Genomic DNA, 17,435 nt, shown 5'->3' with positions numbered 1-17,435 from the left:
CCTTTGCGCGGCAGATCAATCCGCTGCCGCGGCAGGTTTCGCGGCAAGCGGCTTTCCGCCACTGGCGTGCCGCCCACGTTTTTGCGCCAGTGTGTCTGTACCTTTAAACCTGTGTCTGCAGCATAATGTTACCAGAAGAATATGCAGGTCAAGCCTCTGGGCTATAGTACAATACTACTGCAAATGATCTCCCCAATTTCATTTTTCTGTCAAATGTACTCTAGTGGACTTGTGGCACTGAAACATATACATCATAAGAGTAACTCACCAAAATTTGATCTAATGCGACAAGAGCCTTGTCTCTGCACAAAAGGTGCGTGGTGATATGTGTGTGTGCGTGTGTGCATGCGTGTGCGAGGTTTTTTGAGACTACCATAATTTAATGAACCTTATACTGCAAATTTTTTTTCTTGTCCTAATTTTTTGATTTCCCACCAAGATTGGTAGCCATGTGACATTTCATTCTGGCACAAATTGATTTTAAAGTTTGCATTTCCGCGGCCTCAGTTCAGACAATTTCTATGAGCAACACTGAATTTTCAACGTCACAAACATGTGCCACATGTTAATACCCGCTCCCTGCTTCACTAACAAAGTTTTGCAAAGCTCATATTAGGTCGTCTCAGGCATTTTATGAAAGGATTCAAAGTCACCAGCCACTATTTCAGCCATACAACATGCGTACAAGTGTTTTTCTAGTAATGTTTATGGCATCATCACTGCTTCACGTGGAGCATCTTCCCTGGCCATGAATTGAGTTTGGGTTTCAATTTGTCATTTTAGCTGTTTTAAAACTGTTCCACTTCATGTTTTTAAACATGGTTTGTTGTGACGGAGAGAGGGGACCTTAAGGAATGTGATGCGCCTACCAACTCAAGACGTTCAAGAAACGTTTTGAGTTGCCCTTTAAAATCCATCCATATTTACGTAAATTAAACCATACAAGTTGTACAGCGCTGCACTGGGCCTGCCTCAGTCAAAAATCCATACCTTATGCACTGGCTTCAGTAATTGTGGCCTCAGCATCAGTGAAAAGACAATTACTGTGACATGTGTGCCATGACAAAGGCATTCGTATTCCAAACTTGTTGCTTCACATCAAATCAAGTTGAGTTACTCTTATAATCTTCGCTCGTTATCACCACAAGTCCTATATCTTGCATAAAAATGAAGGATAATATCAGGTCATTTATTACCTCTTCTAACAAAGTCCCAAATATTTTAACAAATAACACGCCATTTGAACAGTCATTAGTAAGCACTAATGATGTTCGCAGATTTAAAACCATTGCTTATTTTAACAACAGAGCAAGAAGAGCACAAGCAAAGAAATCAGATGTGCTTTCACTAGCAAACACAACATAGACAATGGTTCAACGCACTGTATCTAGGTCATCTCACTGGGACATTATACAGATAAAAAGTGCAACAGTCAAACATCATCGTGCTCTGCATGGAACCGGATGCAACTGATATGATGTACTATGAGTGATATGTATGTTTATGTATTGCAGGTGGCATCACCGGTTATACACAGTGGCAAGAAACCTGTGTTCACTCCACACATAACACAAGTCTACCAACTACCCTTCATGTGAGGAGTGCACACATCTGTGTGTAATCAAAAGGCAAAATCAACAAACAGCTTCAAAATGGAATGCACAACACACGAAACAGCATCTGATGTAAAACAATGCTGCTCAGGCAGCTATCTTTGAGATTCTTCATTTGGCCAACAAAAGGTCATCAACTTAAATGCCTGAATGCAGTACTTAAAACCTCCTTTCATACTTGTCACAGCGAGTACAGCCTTTCAAAGGCAAGATATCAAGTAAGAGGACGGAATTAGAATGGCTATGGAAGGCACTCTTTGGGTGCCAACACAAGTAGCATGAAAAAAAAAAGGAGGAAAAAAAAAGGGGGGGGGGGCGTAGTTACAAAATGAGACTCATTCATATTGAGTTATGGCATCTGCAAAGTACACAACCACAACTAAGCAGTAAAAGCAACACACAATCTCAATTTTTTTTCTGAACACAAACTGCAGGAAAATTGCAGTATTTAAGCATGTACCTGATTAGGATCAGCCTGTTATCTAAAAGAATGTTCTCAAAACCTACTACTTCCAGACCTTGTCTTTGCTTTTGACAAAATTTGTTGGCACAGGCCAACTAAAAGACACCCTTGGCTTCAGCCATAATGTTTTCAGAGGGCATCGCTTGCCAGCACGCTCGCAAAAAATACTTCAGTATACCCATGAAATGGGCACCCACTGAGGTTCTGTTGATAGTGAATCAATCACATCCTTGAGCTGTTCAAAGGTCTTTTCAAAGTTGTTGTTTACAAGGATTGTGTCGAAATAGCGTTCATAAGCTCTCTGAAGCTGGGCACTTTCCTCAATGGTCCTCTTGAGATCTTCATCCTGTACAAAAAGGCAGGCTTAACTCTGGCTACAATGGTATTCATGGCTTATAATCGCAGCTCAGTGATTATCATGCCCTCTGGCAATAGCAGCTACTATTAAAGACGCACATGTGACTGCAAAAATTTAGAAAACTATTCTTTTTTACACTTTGCAGTGACATTAAAAGCAGTCTTTATTAAACAGCAACGTTAAACTAAACGACAAGGATTGTTATCAATTCTTAGCCTGGCAACTTGGAGTATTATTAAGTTATTTAAATTCATAATAAAATAATTTGTCACCTGCAGTCAATGCTCACAGATCAACATCTCCCAATTCTCCCTCTCCCTAATAAGTCAATTGTAACAAGAACGCTCTTTCAAGAATTCTCAAGGATTTTTCATGTTCTGGTTCAATAGCTTCGGCTATAAGGAAGCAAATGTCTCCACAGTGAACTAATTTCGGCAGACAAATGTTTTTAAGCATTACAACGTGCACAAAAGTCCAGCCACACGAATGGTATGGCTCCACAAAAGTTAAGAAATACAACACAAGAATCAGACCAAATAACTGCACTGTCAGCTACACTGCAATACATGAATGACGTTATAAATAAAAGGAAATTTTTCCAACATAAAGCACCCACTAGGATATCTACGCATGTCTACAGCTATGATACATACTCGGCCCTTTTGCTGTCGAGAATAAAAATGCATGCATCAAAACATAAGAATGAAAACAGAAATAATTGCAATAAAAAAACTGAAACTACTACTACTTTCTACACTACAGTGAATACATACTTTTCCCTTTCTCTGCAAATAGAAAAAATTGTAACATGCAACCATAAACAGTCAACTTTCAAAACAAAAAGCAGAAGGCATAAAAAAAATATAAACAGAACTTGCACAGAAAAAGAGCTTGCTAATTCAGTAAGATTAATTTTATTGCACTTCAAAGTACCAGCAAAAGCTTCTTTTTATAGGCTCAAATACACACTTTTTGCACTGAATCAGATCGCAAATTCTTTGAATCAGATCGCACAACTTGGCTGTATTCAACTTAGCTGGACACAACCTGGCTGGAGTGCACTAGAAGCTGCAGGACATACGCGATCCTTTAAATTATCAGTGGGACCAAAGGCAAACAAAACTTGTTTTCGAGATAACGGTATGGTGACAAAAAAAAAACACACATCTCTGCGTAGCACCGCTGCATTTAATCTGTAAACCTTGCACACTACGTGAAGAGGCATAATAACCATATTGCTCGCTATGAGAAAAATTCTTGATTTCTTCTCTTCTGCAATATACACAACCATGACAGGGAAGCACTACTTGAAGCCCCAAAAAATTTCCTCTGCTTAGTACTGTGAAATAAGCACATCATAATCTATAAGCTGCAAGCAGAATATACTCGAAAGATTAATAGAGTAATAGCAGCACTATGGTCAAGTGCTATGCTTGAAATTATAAACTGAAATGACCTTCCTACAGACTATCCAAAGCAATTACAATCAGCGATGCACAATTTCAGGGCACTGAATTAGCTATAGCGTAACAGCCATGAAAACTTCATAAACCTGACCAGCGATCATAGTGACTGGGCTTGAGCAGGCATTTAGTAAAAAGCCTGAATTTGAGCCCAACAGTACCGTATTAACTTGCATAATTTGCGCCCGCAAGCATTTTGCACGCCCTAATTTATTGCCTGGATTTATAAAAAAAAATGGTAGGGCCTTAACGCAGTTAAAGCCGAGTAGGACATGCGAAAGCACTTGAGACAACACCGCCTCAAAGGCAACCACATGCAAGGTCTTATCGTCAGCCATTATTGGCAGCCGCGCGTGGGGAGGGGGTGATGGTTCCATGCGTTGACAGTGCAGCTGCGCAAGCAAGACCTCCACCACTGGTGCTCCGTCAAAGGTTGATGCTTCACACACATCTCGGGTTTTTCAGCTTTGCTAGTGAAGTAGCGCTTTCGCGCTAAAACTTTTACCCGCACATTTTATGCTCCCCATGTTTTCCGCTGTGACAGACCCCCAGCATGCACGAGATGACGCAGGTGCGCACAAGGCAGGCTTGGGAAGAATGGTGTGGCCGCTTTGCCATGTGCAGCTGCCAAAGGTGCAAGTGGCGAGGGGACAAACTGCACACCGTTTACCCGGCTCGGCAACGCTGGCGGTCACTTTCCCGGATGAACAGGTGCGCATGCGCCAGAATCCGAAACTACCAAACCGGGCTGCATGAGAGGGCGCTGTTTTATCGCCTGTTATCTCCACTTGCCTTTGACTGCTGGCTTTGATAGTATTGTTGTGAATTTATTGCACTGAGCTGCACACGCACTGTCATGCCGTCCCGCAGGGAACTACATAAGGTAGGTGGAGCAGGAGCAGCTCTGTGTCTTATATTTGAATTCAACTTTTTTTTTGGCCAGTGAGGGGGGAGTTATAGTGTCGACGTATAGGCGGCAAAATACAGTATATATTGTGTGCTATGACCTTTCTAGTTTTTTAGGACGTGTTCACAAAATTTTTGCATAATATGCACACTCCCTGTTTGAAGCCTTATTCAAAGACAAAAAAAAAGTGCACAAATTATGCAAGTAAATACGGTAGTTCTCTTATGCATAGACATCAGGGCCACCAAACTGCTCCCACAGGCAGCTGCTGAATCAATTTGAATGAAATACGGCGCATTGAATGAGAAAGACTACTTGTAATATCTATTTCAGTACCTAGCCACTAACGGAAGCATAATTTCAATCTAAGCCTAAATTTTTACTAATACGTTGCCAAAGGTTACAAAACTTGAATAAACTTTTTAAAATTTCACATTTACGGCTCTATAGCTTTGCAACTTAAAAACAGACCTCACAATGCTGTAAACTACACCTGTTAGAGCACATAAGCATAATCAAAACTGGCATGTTAAAATTTATTCTATGCTGTGCAGTCACCTATAAAAAATAATTTTCAAACATGGAGGACAGAAAGAACTCAGGAGAGGCGGTTATGCCTAAGTTTTTGAAGCCGCACGTGAAGGCTCCCTTCTGCTCTGCATCCCCCCCCCCCCCCCCCCTTCTTGGCTGCCATCTCAGCGTGCTCGCGCATGCACAGCAGACAATGCAGCTGGGCCCAATGTTACTATCTGCTGTGCCGGTGGCCAATGACTCCCAGTAGTCCTTGTGAAAGTGCATGACTTCCAGCACACCTTTTCACATGCAGCTCAGATAGCGTGGGCCTCTCCTGAGGTTTTCTTCCTCCATGTTTGCAAATAACACCCAACGTCGTAGTTTACCACAATGTAATTGAAGACGCCAATCTCGTTTCCTCTAAACATTCTAACAGGTGCAATTTACAGCAATGTGACGTTGTTTTTTTTTCATTAAAAGATCACAGACTAGGCCAAAAAAATATATTTTTTAAAATTTCAATTCAGTGCGTTTTTGGCAATTTTTAGAAACATGAGAACTTAGGAACTCCCACTTCAAATAATTTGATTCTAATCTCTTCTTTCAGCATAAAACCAATTATGTACAAATAGTGCAGCGACTTTCTGATGTGAGCATTTCTACGTTCTCCATGCGCCTGAATATGAAAACTAAAGTTGAGCCTGAGCTAAAGCTCCTTTTTGAGCAAAACAGCTACAGATGGAAAGTTGTGTAAGCTCCGTTACTCTTATATTGGTAGGACAACCAAATTTCCCAACATTACAGACAGTACAAAATATGTAGCAAATGGCATTTTCAAAAGATTGTATGTAGCATGTTGACTTCTGAGGAAGGCACAAGAAAGACATGACAGAACTGCTCATAATATTTAGTATCACCTGAGCATTGAATAATTACAAAGGTGGTGGTGAAACACCTTTATTGCCAATGCCCCTAGTCCGGGGTTAGTTACAGTGAGTTTGGTCAGTACTGTGAAGTCCAAATGAATCTGACTATACCGCATAGAAAAGAACACCTTTGATTACCCGGAATAGAAGGAATCTGACACATTAGAAGCCACAGAGCTGTTAACTAGCTCTCTGAGCATTAAATGCCAGGTGTTTCAGCAAAGCCCACCAGTGATTTTTATTAACTGGCTTTTTGCATTATAAAGATAGCATTTGAAGCATACGAGTATTAGTTGTGGCAGATGTCAGGAAACAGGGTAATCATGTCAACGAGTAAACTGAATAAAAAATTCACATGATTAATTTTTTAACTATTACGCTTGGCACATGGTTGTAATTAGAGATCTGTAGGTGGCTATTAGTAATGGCTATATCAGTTTTTACAATATAAAAATACGATTACGCCCGGCACTCTTCAGCAATGAATTTTGTCTTACAGCCTGCGATTCAGCAGCGGTATGGCTGTGGAGTGCACACAGGGATCTCAAGCAGTACACGTCATTCGGTGAAGCATGTGTTACATGAACTTTTATGTACTGCCCTGGCTGGTGCTCTCGAGCGGTGGCCGTGGCAGGACAGCGAAAGTCCCATGACACGCATGCCACTGATGAAGTAATACTGACATCTGAGCTAGTTGGTACAGCATCTTGGAAAAAACAGCGCAAAAAGACGATGGACATAGAAAGAACAGACACCAAAAGAGCTGATTCACAACTGATCTTGCTTTGGAAGACCCATTTCAGACATGAAATTCTTTGGCTGTTGTGGATTACCTTAGACACCAGAACCATGGTGCAATCTGTGCGTTCAGTATAGATGTCAAGGACCTTTTCTAGTCGCCTCCAGCAAGATACTGTGTTGAAATGTTAGTGACTGCATCACAAATAACGATGAAGAACGCTAATGTTAATGCCTGTGATATTTCAGTTGCTTCTTTTTTAGAGTTGTTAACTTTTTATCTCATTTCTACCTTTGTTGAATTGGACGGCTGTCTGTTTCTTAAAAAAACTGGCGTATGCATTTGTTCAAAAGTAGCTCCGATACTTAGCGATAATTTCCTTTCTAGGGTTGATAAGTGCATTGCTGAGACTTGAGCAGCCTTTCAAAAAAGATTTTCAGGTACATTGAAGACTATCTGGCATTCGTAGACAGACCTAATTTTATCAAGCACGTTGTGGATGTAGTCAAAATATTTAAAGAAAGTGGATTTGGACGTGCGTTCACCTTCGACAGGCCCACTGATGACCATTTGCTATTCCTAGACATTAAACTCCGTTTTCAGCAGGATCATGTGTGCTGGAAGTATTCCCCAAGGTCAGTGAAGCCGCTTTTAAATTTTCAGTCAGGAAATTATAAAATTGTGAAATGTGGCACTGCTGCGGCTTGCCTGGGATCATCTTTGCACAAGTCAGGTACTAACTCAATGAATGACAATTTCTGTGAACAAGTTGGCAGATTAAGGCTGGCTGGGTTTCCTGAGGATGTCTTGTCCCTCGCCTCAATAAGGTGCTTATGAAAGTTAAAGATACCAAGAGGTTATCACCCACGATTGCTGAAGTGGGAAAGAAAAAGAAAAAAGTAACGGTTCTTCCATGTGTTTAACATTTCACTCAAATAAAAAAATGACGGTAATAAGTACAGTATCAATGTGCTATTTTTGGCCCCCAAAAAACGTGGCAGAATCTGCGCTATGGTCGGAACACACTCTGGTAGTGAAGGGCATGGCAGGGCTAGGGGATGTGCAGTAAACCTTGTAAACCAGCACGCCACTTGTGAAAAAGCGGTGGTCTATAAAATTCCGCTCTCCTGTGGTAGTACGTACATTGGACAAATTGGCCGCTGCTTAAATGTATGACTGCAGGAGCATAACCTATCTCTGAAGAAACTGCCTTCTTCAAAGTAGTGAAGCATTGAAGTGAATGTCGTGGGTGTGAGCCTTTTTTTTACCAAACCACAATTTTTTTTCGGCATCATAATCAACTAACAAGGAAGGTGTTAGAGGCCTACCATATCTGTAAAGAACAAGCACACATGTGTTAGCGACCCATCAGTTGTCCTGCATGAAATGGAGTTGTACCGTACTTACTCGCATAATTTGCACACCCCCAACTTATTACCCGGATTTTTGAAGAAAAAAAAACAAATACTTTTACCCATACATTTTCACTCCCTGCTACGCAAGCACACCAGCAGGCTTGGGAACATAGGTGCGGCTGCGTCACACGCGCAGTTGCGAAAAGCGAGTGCGTGGCGTCAAAAACAGTCGGTAATCTGTTTGTAAATTGCTTCTAGTAAGAAAAAGTAAACTGTGCACCGTTTACCTGGCTCGTTCACACCAGTGGTCAATTTCCTGTACGATAGGCTGCGAGTGTAAACTTCTGGTAACCTACGAAGCGTGAGTTGCATCATAATCCATAACTACCAAACCATTGGCTATTCTGTTTGCCACTACTCAGCTGGGCCGCATATGAGGGCGCCGTTTTATCGCCTTTTGTCTCCATTTGCCTCGGACTGCTGACTTTGCAACTGTATCGTTCTGGGTTTCTTGCTTTGAGCTGCACACGTGCCGTCATGCCATCCTGCAAGGAACTACATAACGTGGAACGGGGCGAGCGCGGAGGGTTATGCGTCGAGTTATGTTTCGAGTCAACTTTTTTTTGACCAGCGTGGGGCGCGAGTTGCAGAGTCGACTTAAACGTGGCAGTATGCCATATAAATTCTGCGTTATAACCTTTTTAAAGTTTTTAGGACGTGTTCGCGAAATCTCCGCATAATTTGCACACCCCCATTTTGAAGCCTTAATTCTAGGAAAACAGAGTACGCAGATTATGCAAGTAAATATGGTATCTAAATGCACCTCATCCATATCTTCTCTTTTGTTGTTCTGTGAGTATACAATCAGTTCAGAGTCAGCGCTTGTGGTGTCTGTTCTTTCTACGTCCATTGTCTTTCCGCGTTGTTTTTTCCACGATGTCACTGATGATATGTACTGGTAGGCCTCCCTGTGTACGCTCCACAGCCGTGCTGCTTTTGAATCACATTTTTTGAATTCTAAAAACTGATATGACCATTACTACGGCCAACTACAAATCTCTCATTGCAACCAGGTACCTAAGTGTAATACATAGTTAAAAATTTATCTATTAGAATTTAGTTAACCAGCTTACAATTCACATGATTGACCAGCCCCCTTGACATCTGCCACCACTGGCATTACTATGATGCAAAAGCTGTCTTTCAGACTATTTTAAAAAATTAGTGGCAGGCTTTGCAGAAACACCTGGTATATAAAAATAGATTTGCATTGTGCTCGACATCACAAACGTCATTGATAAATTGTAGCAAAAACAGTCAAAGCAAGAGCCAATCCCTAATTTTCCATACTGTATTTTGGTTCTATACCCTTCAAAGTTAGCTCTAACTCTGCACTACAACGGCTCTCACAGCCTAACTGTTGCCTCATAACAGCAAACTTCATTGATAACCACAATTCTAAGTGGTATAGCTTATGGCAATGTTGCAGCATAAATCTACTATACTAAGGGAAATTATATATATAAAACAGTACATTACCTCCTGAAGAGATGCCAAGCTTTCAAGAGTCCTTGCCCGTCGTGAACCATGTCGACTCATGGCTCTATCAAACTAAATTTATGAAGAAAAAAAAATATTCCAAGTTTCACTCCAAGCAAAGAGCAGCAATAGTCAAGAGCAAAGAATTAAACTGTGAAGGAGCAAGAAAAATGAAGCATAAAAACTGCCTTACTATATGGTTAAATTTAATCACTCTTGAGCTGCACTGCTTGGTCCCAGCTGACTAATATTAACTACATGACAGTAATTAAATGAGAAGTTTAACCATGGAGAATAAATAACAAGAAAGCTTTTTAATATTGCAGCAAAGAAAGAAATCATACCAAGGAATAAAGTGCGTAAATTAAAAGATAACTAATCCATGGTCTTCTGCATCACTTGGGCCAAACTTTGCTGCTTGCAAAAACAAAAAGGCGTTGGCCCAAGATAACAGCAGCACTGTAGCTTACAGTAAGAGAAATTCATCTAAATGTACACACCCTTTGTATATATAAGCACATATATTTAACTTTAAACATATATGAACTTGAATGAATTCGTAACCAAACTTGGATTCAGGGCTGCTGGTCTACTTGGGAGTAAATTGCATACACTCTAACACCTACTCGAGAGGTTTGCCTGGCCTGTTAAATAAGCCACATTCAGGGCTGCTGGTGTAGACAAGCAGCCCTGTATGTGGCTCATTTAACAGGCCAGGCAAACCAGCAGCCCTAAATGTGGCTCATTTAACAGGACAGGAAAACCTCTCGAGTAGGTGTTAGGGTGTATGCAATTTACTCTTCAGTTTTAAATAGTTTCCCACATTAGCACTACCATTATGCGATACACATCCTACCGTGAGATTGCGGCTGCTTCCATATCCATGATGACGCCCATATTCATGCATCTGTCGGAAGTGCTCCAGCTGAGGTGCAGCAATGAAGACCAAGTAAGGCATGAACTCTGGTGTGTTCAGGATTTTCAGATACTGCAAGAAGACATTGCCAACTATGAGTTCCTAATGATTCGTGGTGCAGCTGAGCTACTTCTTTTTTAAATGACAAAAGATGGGTCATAGCACACATAAGGCGCACTACTAAATGACTAGCACTCTATTCCTGCTGCTGACACTCCTCACTTAGAGCATGGTTGCAGCATCAACCTTCCCAACATATTCCTGCTGAACAGAAATGCACTTGGCCTACTTGTATGGCAGTTTTTACCAGCTCCTGGGGGGCACACTGAACCTACTCCTTAGTCTAGTTCATGGACAACCATAAGATGACATACTTGCACATGTCTGTTGATGGCACCATTTCTTATTTTTTTAATTCATGAAATTCTTATGTCCTGCACTTGCACCTAATCTAAGAGGAGCACTGTATTTCAGAGTTCCACGCGCACTTATGTACATGCTGGTGGCCTGGCACAGCAGACAGCACAAAATTAGGGAGTAAAAGTTTTTTTTTTTTTTTTCAAAAATCCAGATAAAAAGTTGGGGGTGCACAAATTATGCGAGTAAATAGAGTAGTAAGGCAACCCATTCCAAGGTACTGCTGCATTGTTGTTTGCCTTGGTCACTTGTTTCTTTTAGCGTCACAGCATTATCGCGCACCGGCTGAAGTCCTTCTCTGCAATAGTGTATATAACGTACGTAAACCAACTTATGAAAACCACTGCTTATACATTACTGAGATGTCTAGCTCTGCTGCTTTGATAATCACGCTTTAGCACCGTGCTACGCTAATCAGGAATCGTGATGTGCAGCCTCCATGCAACGGGTGCAGGTGTGCACCCAGCATGGCATGAATGGGGAGTAAGAAAAACAGTTCCGACTTGGATTCACCTTTCCCTGCAGGACAAACCTCAACTTGCTTGATTTTTTTCCTTTGTTGAAAGATCTATCTGTGCCTAATTCACAAAGTACCCATCTTGTGCAGGCATGTGTGGTGTGGCGATGTCAAAAATGATTCTTGCCACCACCACACATCTCATTTCGAAGCGACCACCAGTTCAAAATTTCCCGACTGATTTGTACAGGACCCAGCTCCTGGACTGATTTAGATTGCAACTATTTCATTCCAAAGCCTAGTTCAGACTGGAGGCACCGCCCCATTCAGTCACCTTTATACCTTCTTTCCAAAAGATCCAATTCGTACAACAATGTACTTGATTTTGTTCATCACCTTGTTCAATGTTTTTCACCTACTAGAGTCGATCCCACTTTAACGAACCCGACAGAAATATGGACTATGTTCATTGTATCCGGTGTTCGCAGTAAGAGGACTCTGCATATTACAGCTAAAGATACTAAGTTCATCAAAAATAGCATTTATTACTTTAAAACTATATCAAGTGCATCTATTTCAAGATAACAGACCCTAACTAGGGCCCTTAGTCTTTGGGTTTTACCCAATTCTTGCATCCCGAAATTATTTCTTAAAAATTGGGGTAAACCAAATTTCTCCCCAAAAATGAGCCTTCAAGATGATGTTGGTTTTCCAGTTCACAGAGCTCAAGAGACCGCAATAAAATGTGTGGATATCTAGTGTTTACTCCTGAGGGGTGCCTACAGTCAACTAGGAATCTTATGAACTTCTTTTAACGCTCATTTTTATGAGGTGGATGAATTATAGGATAAGTTCCAAAAAGGGCGATTTAGAAGTGAGAGGCCAAAAGCATGGCTGCCGAAAAGGCAACTTATCGGAGTCACTGTATGAAGCTTTGCCAAAGATATCGGCACCCTAATCCCTAGACCTTGTGTGTTTAAAATTATCGTTGTGATACTGTTCTCACACTGTACGCATAAAGGCAGACTGGTCTTGCTCAGATGTGGCAGTGCTTCGTAGGATATTGCTAACGTACGCAATGAAATATTTGTAATAGATTAAGAAGAAATTTTAATTCGTGAACAATTTTTTAGTGGAACCTGTGAATTCCTTATTTATGAAATAATAAGCAAAATATAGGGCATTTTATGCCTAGCAGAAAAACAAACCGTTGTATTAAACTTTCCTACGACGGAAAAAAGACGCCAAAAACCCCGAACTACGAAAATTTTTCCTGAATAACCCGATTTTCCCCAATATTTGAGCTCGAAAAATATTGCCTGATGTTTACCCCCCAAATTACGGAAAAAATAAAACCTCTAGACCAAAGGCCCTAGGTACAACTGATCGTAGCTGAAGTGTGCTAGGCAGCTGGTTGCAGGTCGACCACCTTTATTAGATTTCTAGCGGTAGGAGAGTGCTCTCACACTTTGTGCACAAGGGCTTCCTCATAGTATGGCTCTGCAATGTCGTTCAAGTGAACGTTGTCATCGGAGGCAACATCCAACCAGCTTTGCATCAATGACGCATTGCCACAAGTCTACGTGCATCTGATCAAAAGAGTTTTCTACAGTGTCAGCTATCGTTTCTGGGCCCTTGCACCTGCAAAAGTAGAACACAGAGCACATGCCTACAGAATCAGCTGCACTGTCTGTTGTCTGGCACTGTGTGCATGTAGTAGCAGAACAAAAGGTGGAGCTGACTTGGCAGGCGATGCATACCACGTCACCAGCATGGCCAGCAAGGCATTAATATTTCTCAGATCACTGCAGTTAGCTGATCCACGACAATGCACAGTAGCTTCAGTTTTGACACTGCCACCGTCTTGCACCCATCACCCTTTTGCTTCCACTTAAGATGTTTTGCCCCGTTGGTGCACGTGCAAGCAATGATCGACCTGTGCATGAGTTTCAATGCTGCCTCTTCAGTCATTTTTTTTTGGGCCTTTTTTGGATCGACATGTTCTTTTTGTAGCGTGTCATGGGAGCTTAGAGGTGCACTCCGGTGTTCCCCACTCGCTGGAAGAGCCAGTTTTTCAACTTCGGGGCAAGTTTATGGTGTCTCCTCGTTTGCTGTAGCTCAGTGGTGTCACCACAGTTGTTCGTTGTATCTGAGACGAATTGCCATAGCCCTAATGCATATTTTGACGGTAGCACTGTACTCCTTCGTAATAAGCAAGCGTTCTTTATATATCTGTGGATGCTATTATAAGTGGGCTTGACTGTACAGTAAAAGCTCGTTAATTCGAATTCCACGGGGCCGCCAGGCCAGTTCGATCTAACCAAAATTCGAACTAATGAAAGTGAGCAAAAATGGACGCGTTTGATGCCCGCAGGGCACGAAAAACATTTATTTAGCAAAACAATCTGTTATCATCTTCTGCTTCTTCTCTCTGAGGGCTACCGTAGTCACTCGGTCTTCTAGCACGCGAATGCGACGCAGGGAATCCCTTTTAAATGTTACTGTTCTGTCGGGCTGGAGCTTATAGAACAAAGCCGTCTCATCAGCATTGAATATATCTTGTGCCGAGTAGCTTTCTAAGTACTGCTGCAGAGCACCGCTTCGCCACGTGGCACAAGCTTCTGCGTTCACTTCTTTGGCTTCTCCGGACAACACCCGGAAGACAAGATTATGTCTGTCTCGAAAGCGGTGAAACCATCCTTCGGAAGCGACAAAATCTTCCACATTCATGCGCAGGGCGAAATCGACCGCCTTCGCCATGATAATTGGGCCGCTCAGTGGAATGTCTGCGCTTCTCATTTCCTTCACCCACGTGATCACAGCGGTCTCAATTTCCGGATACTTGGTAATCGGAGCCTTTTTCTGTTGCTGGCGAAATCTTCGGCTTCGTAGGCATCCTCGATGGCCTTCCTATTTCGGACGTAGGTCGACAACGTGCTTGGTGGAATCCCGTGCTTCTTCGCGATTTCCACTTTGCTGGCCTTCCGTTCGTCCACCTCGCGTAAGATTGCCACTTTCTCCTTCACCGTCTTGGCGCAGTATTTCCCACGCGAACACATCTCACGGACACAAGCTCACAGCAAGCGGCGTGCAAAACGAGGGCTAAAACACTAAAACGTCGTTCCTTGAAGCAGTCGCGGCCGGAAAGACTGGTTAGTACTTGTTCCAGCACCCTAGCGGCGCCCCGATGGTTGTGCCATCTATCGTTCTGCCGTGAAAGCTTCCAACGATGGTTTTCAACAGCGGCGCTTGGCGGCGCGCAGTTCGAATTATGGGTGGCCGCATCAATTTTTGAGTGAATTAACAAGCTGTTACGCGCATAGACTTCTATGCACTGCGGACCGGACCACGATGACTATTTCGAATTATCCAAAATTTCGAATTAACGAGTTGTGAATTAACGAGCTTTCACTGTATTCTGTTCATGTGTACCTTCACGCGATTTATGGAAATGCTCGCCAGCATTTGCATCCACAATGCACTCCACAATACGCAGTGAAGTGCTGTACGCATTGATTTAGTTAATGTCGCTACACAAGTATAGGCTGCTGTATACACATGAAGGCCCTGACAAATGAGGGGCCATAGTGAGCAATCAATTCAAAAGGTAAAATCATTGTAGTGCACATACCACAGTTTCATTAAATGCACTTCAAAGCCATTGTTGCTAGCTATGTGCAAGTGTGATACAAGGTAAGTGGCCAATATTCAATTTCTGCAAATTACAAGAGCATCATGAGCCCATTTGGAATGAATATAGTGGCCTCAGCAGTAGCAAAACATCTTCGTCTATCAGAAGGTACCACAAGAAGTCTCACAGTAATCTTTACATACTGCAGAGAACAAAGAAAGCATTAAAACATCTGCAAAGCAGGTCGAAGAAATACAAGCCATATATTTGAACTAAAGGTACTTTCCACATGCCCCTTCCTTGCATACCTGTAAGCTGCGGGCTAAAAAATTGTTCTAATGCTTCACGAATAGCCAGATTACTTCAGCTTAGTCATAATCGGCATATTATGCTCCAATTCAGAAGGTAGTCCAGCAAAAGTGTCAAAGGCCTTGGAGACATAGAAACTATGTATGACAGCACAACAGTAAATACACGACCTTAAGTTATTCTCAAGTGCAGCATAAGGGGCATACCTGGGGGCTGCAGTCCACCACGCACATCTTTCCGGAGCGGATGACTGCGCGCAGGGTGTCCAGTTTGGTGCCATACAGATGACCACTATGCTCACCCCCCTCAAGGTACTTGTTGTCAGCTATGTCTGCCTCCATTACCTCACGTGACACAAAGTAGTACACTTTGCCATCCGTTTCTGTCTCCCGGATTGGGCGAGATGTATCTGCATCGCCACATAATAAAACAGTTTTGTTAAAACCTGGTAAAAAAAGTCAAACTGCCATGAAAGTGAGTGGGTAGCCAAGTTTACATAGAGTACCTTGTATGTGAAACAGAAAAATCATGTATCATCACAATCACGCTCGATACTGAATTATACTTGACAGTGGAGGGTAGTTAACATTAGCACAACCATTTCAGACACTGCTAGTGACCATGTAAAAAACAAAAATGCTTAATAAAAGCTCTTAACAAAATTACTAGCTATTGTTACTACTGTTTCACTTCAAAACTGAATTGAACATGTTTCTCATGGCCATAAAGAGCCTTAAAAACTGCCTGCTGTTATGAAGATAAACATATAATGTGTGTAGATACCTTCGTTACTTCTTTTTAATTTAGGTCAAAATTTTGGTTTGGCTAGTTGGTTCATTGCATCCTATCTTACGTGTGCCTTCTCATATCCTTATTTAGTTCTGCTTGCTTCATATGTATCCTTGTAATTTATTCAGCTAGTCTATAGTTCCACATACCAACCCATCAGAGGCATTACGTGGAATAACAATTCTTTTTACCCTTAGACTCTTGCTCCCCCTCCCAATTTACAATGAGCTAAACAAGCTCCTTTCATTTTATTTAAATAAAGACACAATGATTTAATACGACACACTGTAACATAACAACAATAACAACTTACTGAAAAACAATGCTATTGCCCATGTAAGGGTGGTACGTTTCCTATGAACATAAGCCTGAATGCATTACAACTACTTGATGAAAGACACGTTCTAGCCACAGCTTCTACAGCCTGTTAAAGGGACACTGAGGAGAACTCTATCATTTTTTTTTTGTTAGCAAAATCTGATACTTCGACATTTCATGGCTTTGTTGCCGCTTGTCGGGCGCGAAAGATGCATTTATTTCAAAGAAATTTGGATTCGAAGTTGAGAAAGTTTTTCCCGCCGCTCTGATTCAAACTCGAGAACTCTTATGAGGACACGGAGAACTCTTATGACGTCACAGAACGGAGTGACGTGATACGTGACGTAAACGCAGACTCCGTGATTTCTGACAGCTAGCGGTGCGGTGCGCAACCTTCCTTTGCCAGTCTCAGAGATTCGTGGCTTCCATGAAGTACGGAAAATTCCTCCAAGGTGGCGCCTCTTGTCCTAGGAAGTCATCACGCTTGTACTTGCGAGATTGGCCTGTGGCGGCGACACCTGTATTTTGGTTCTTGCTATTTTCTACATTACAAGAGCTTTGTTTTCAGTAAGGGTGGCGTTTTTGTGATCAGGAGCTGCTATTCTATCGATACAAGCCAACTTCAATTTCTCCTCGGTGTCCCTTTAAGCTCCTTTACAGCTGCATACTGTACACACACAAAAAAAAAGTTCATGCAGTTTCACATCCAACATTCTGCCAGG

The 17,435-nt window shown here is 42.0% G+C and overlaps 1 pseudogene across 1 annotated transcript in view; it reads right to left on the bottom strand.

Moving 5' to 3' along the window:
- Positions 1-425: 425 nt before the first annotated feature.
- Positions 426-17,435, bottom strand: part of LOC144115778 (protein PALS2-like) — a 34,932-nt pseudogene continuing 17,922 nt past the window's right edge. The window contains exons 11-14 of the transcript XR_013311541.1: positions 15,813-16,015; positions 10,733-10,864; positions 9,877-9,948; positions 426-2,422 (exon numbers count right to left, since the gene is read on the bottom strand). The product of XR_013311541.1 is annotated as a protein PALS2-like (transcript). The remainder of the gene's footprint in view (positions 2,423-9,876; positions 9,949-10,732; positions 10,865-15,812; positions 16,016-17,435) is intronic.

The sequence above is a fragment of the Amblyomma americanum genome, chromosome 1, assembly GCF_052857255.1.
Source record: "Amblyomma americanum isolate KBUSLIRL-KWMA chromosome 1, ASM5285725v1, whole genome shotgun sequence".
Lineage (NCBI taxonomy): Eukaryota > Metazoa > Arthropoda > Arachnida > Ixodida > Ixodidae > Amblyomma > Amblyomma americanum.
Note: the sequence above shows the minus strand (reverse complement) of the source record. Positions and strands in the feature narration are given on the sequence as shown.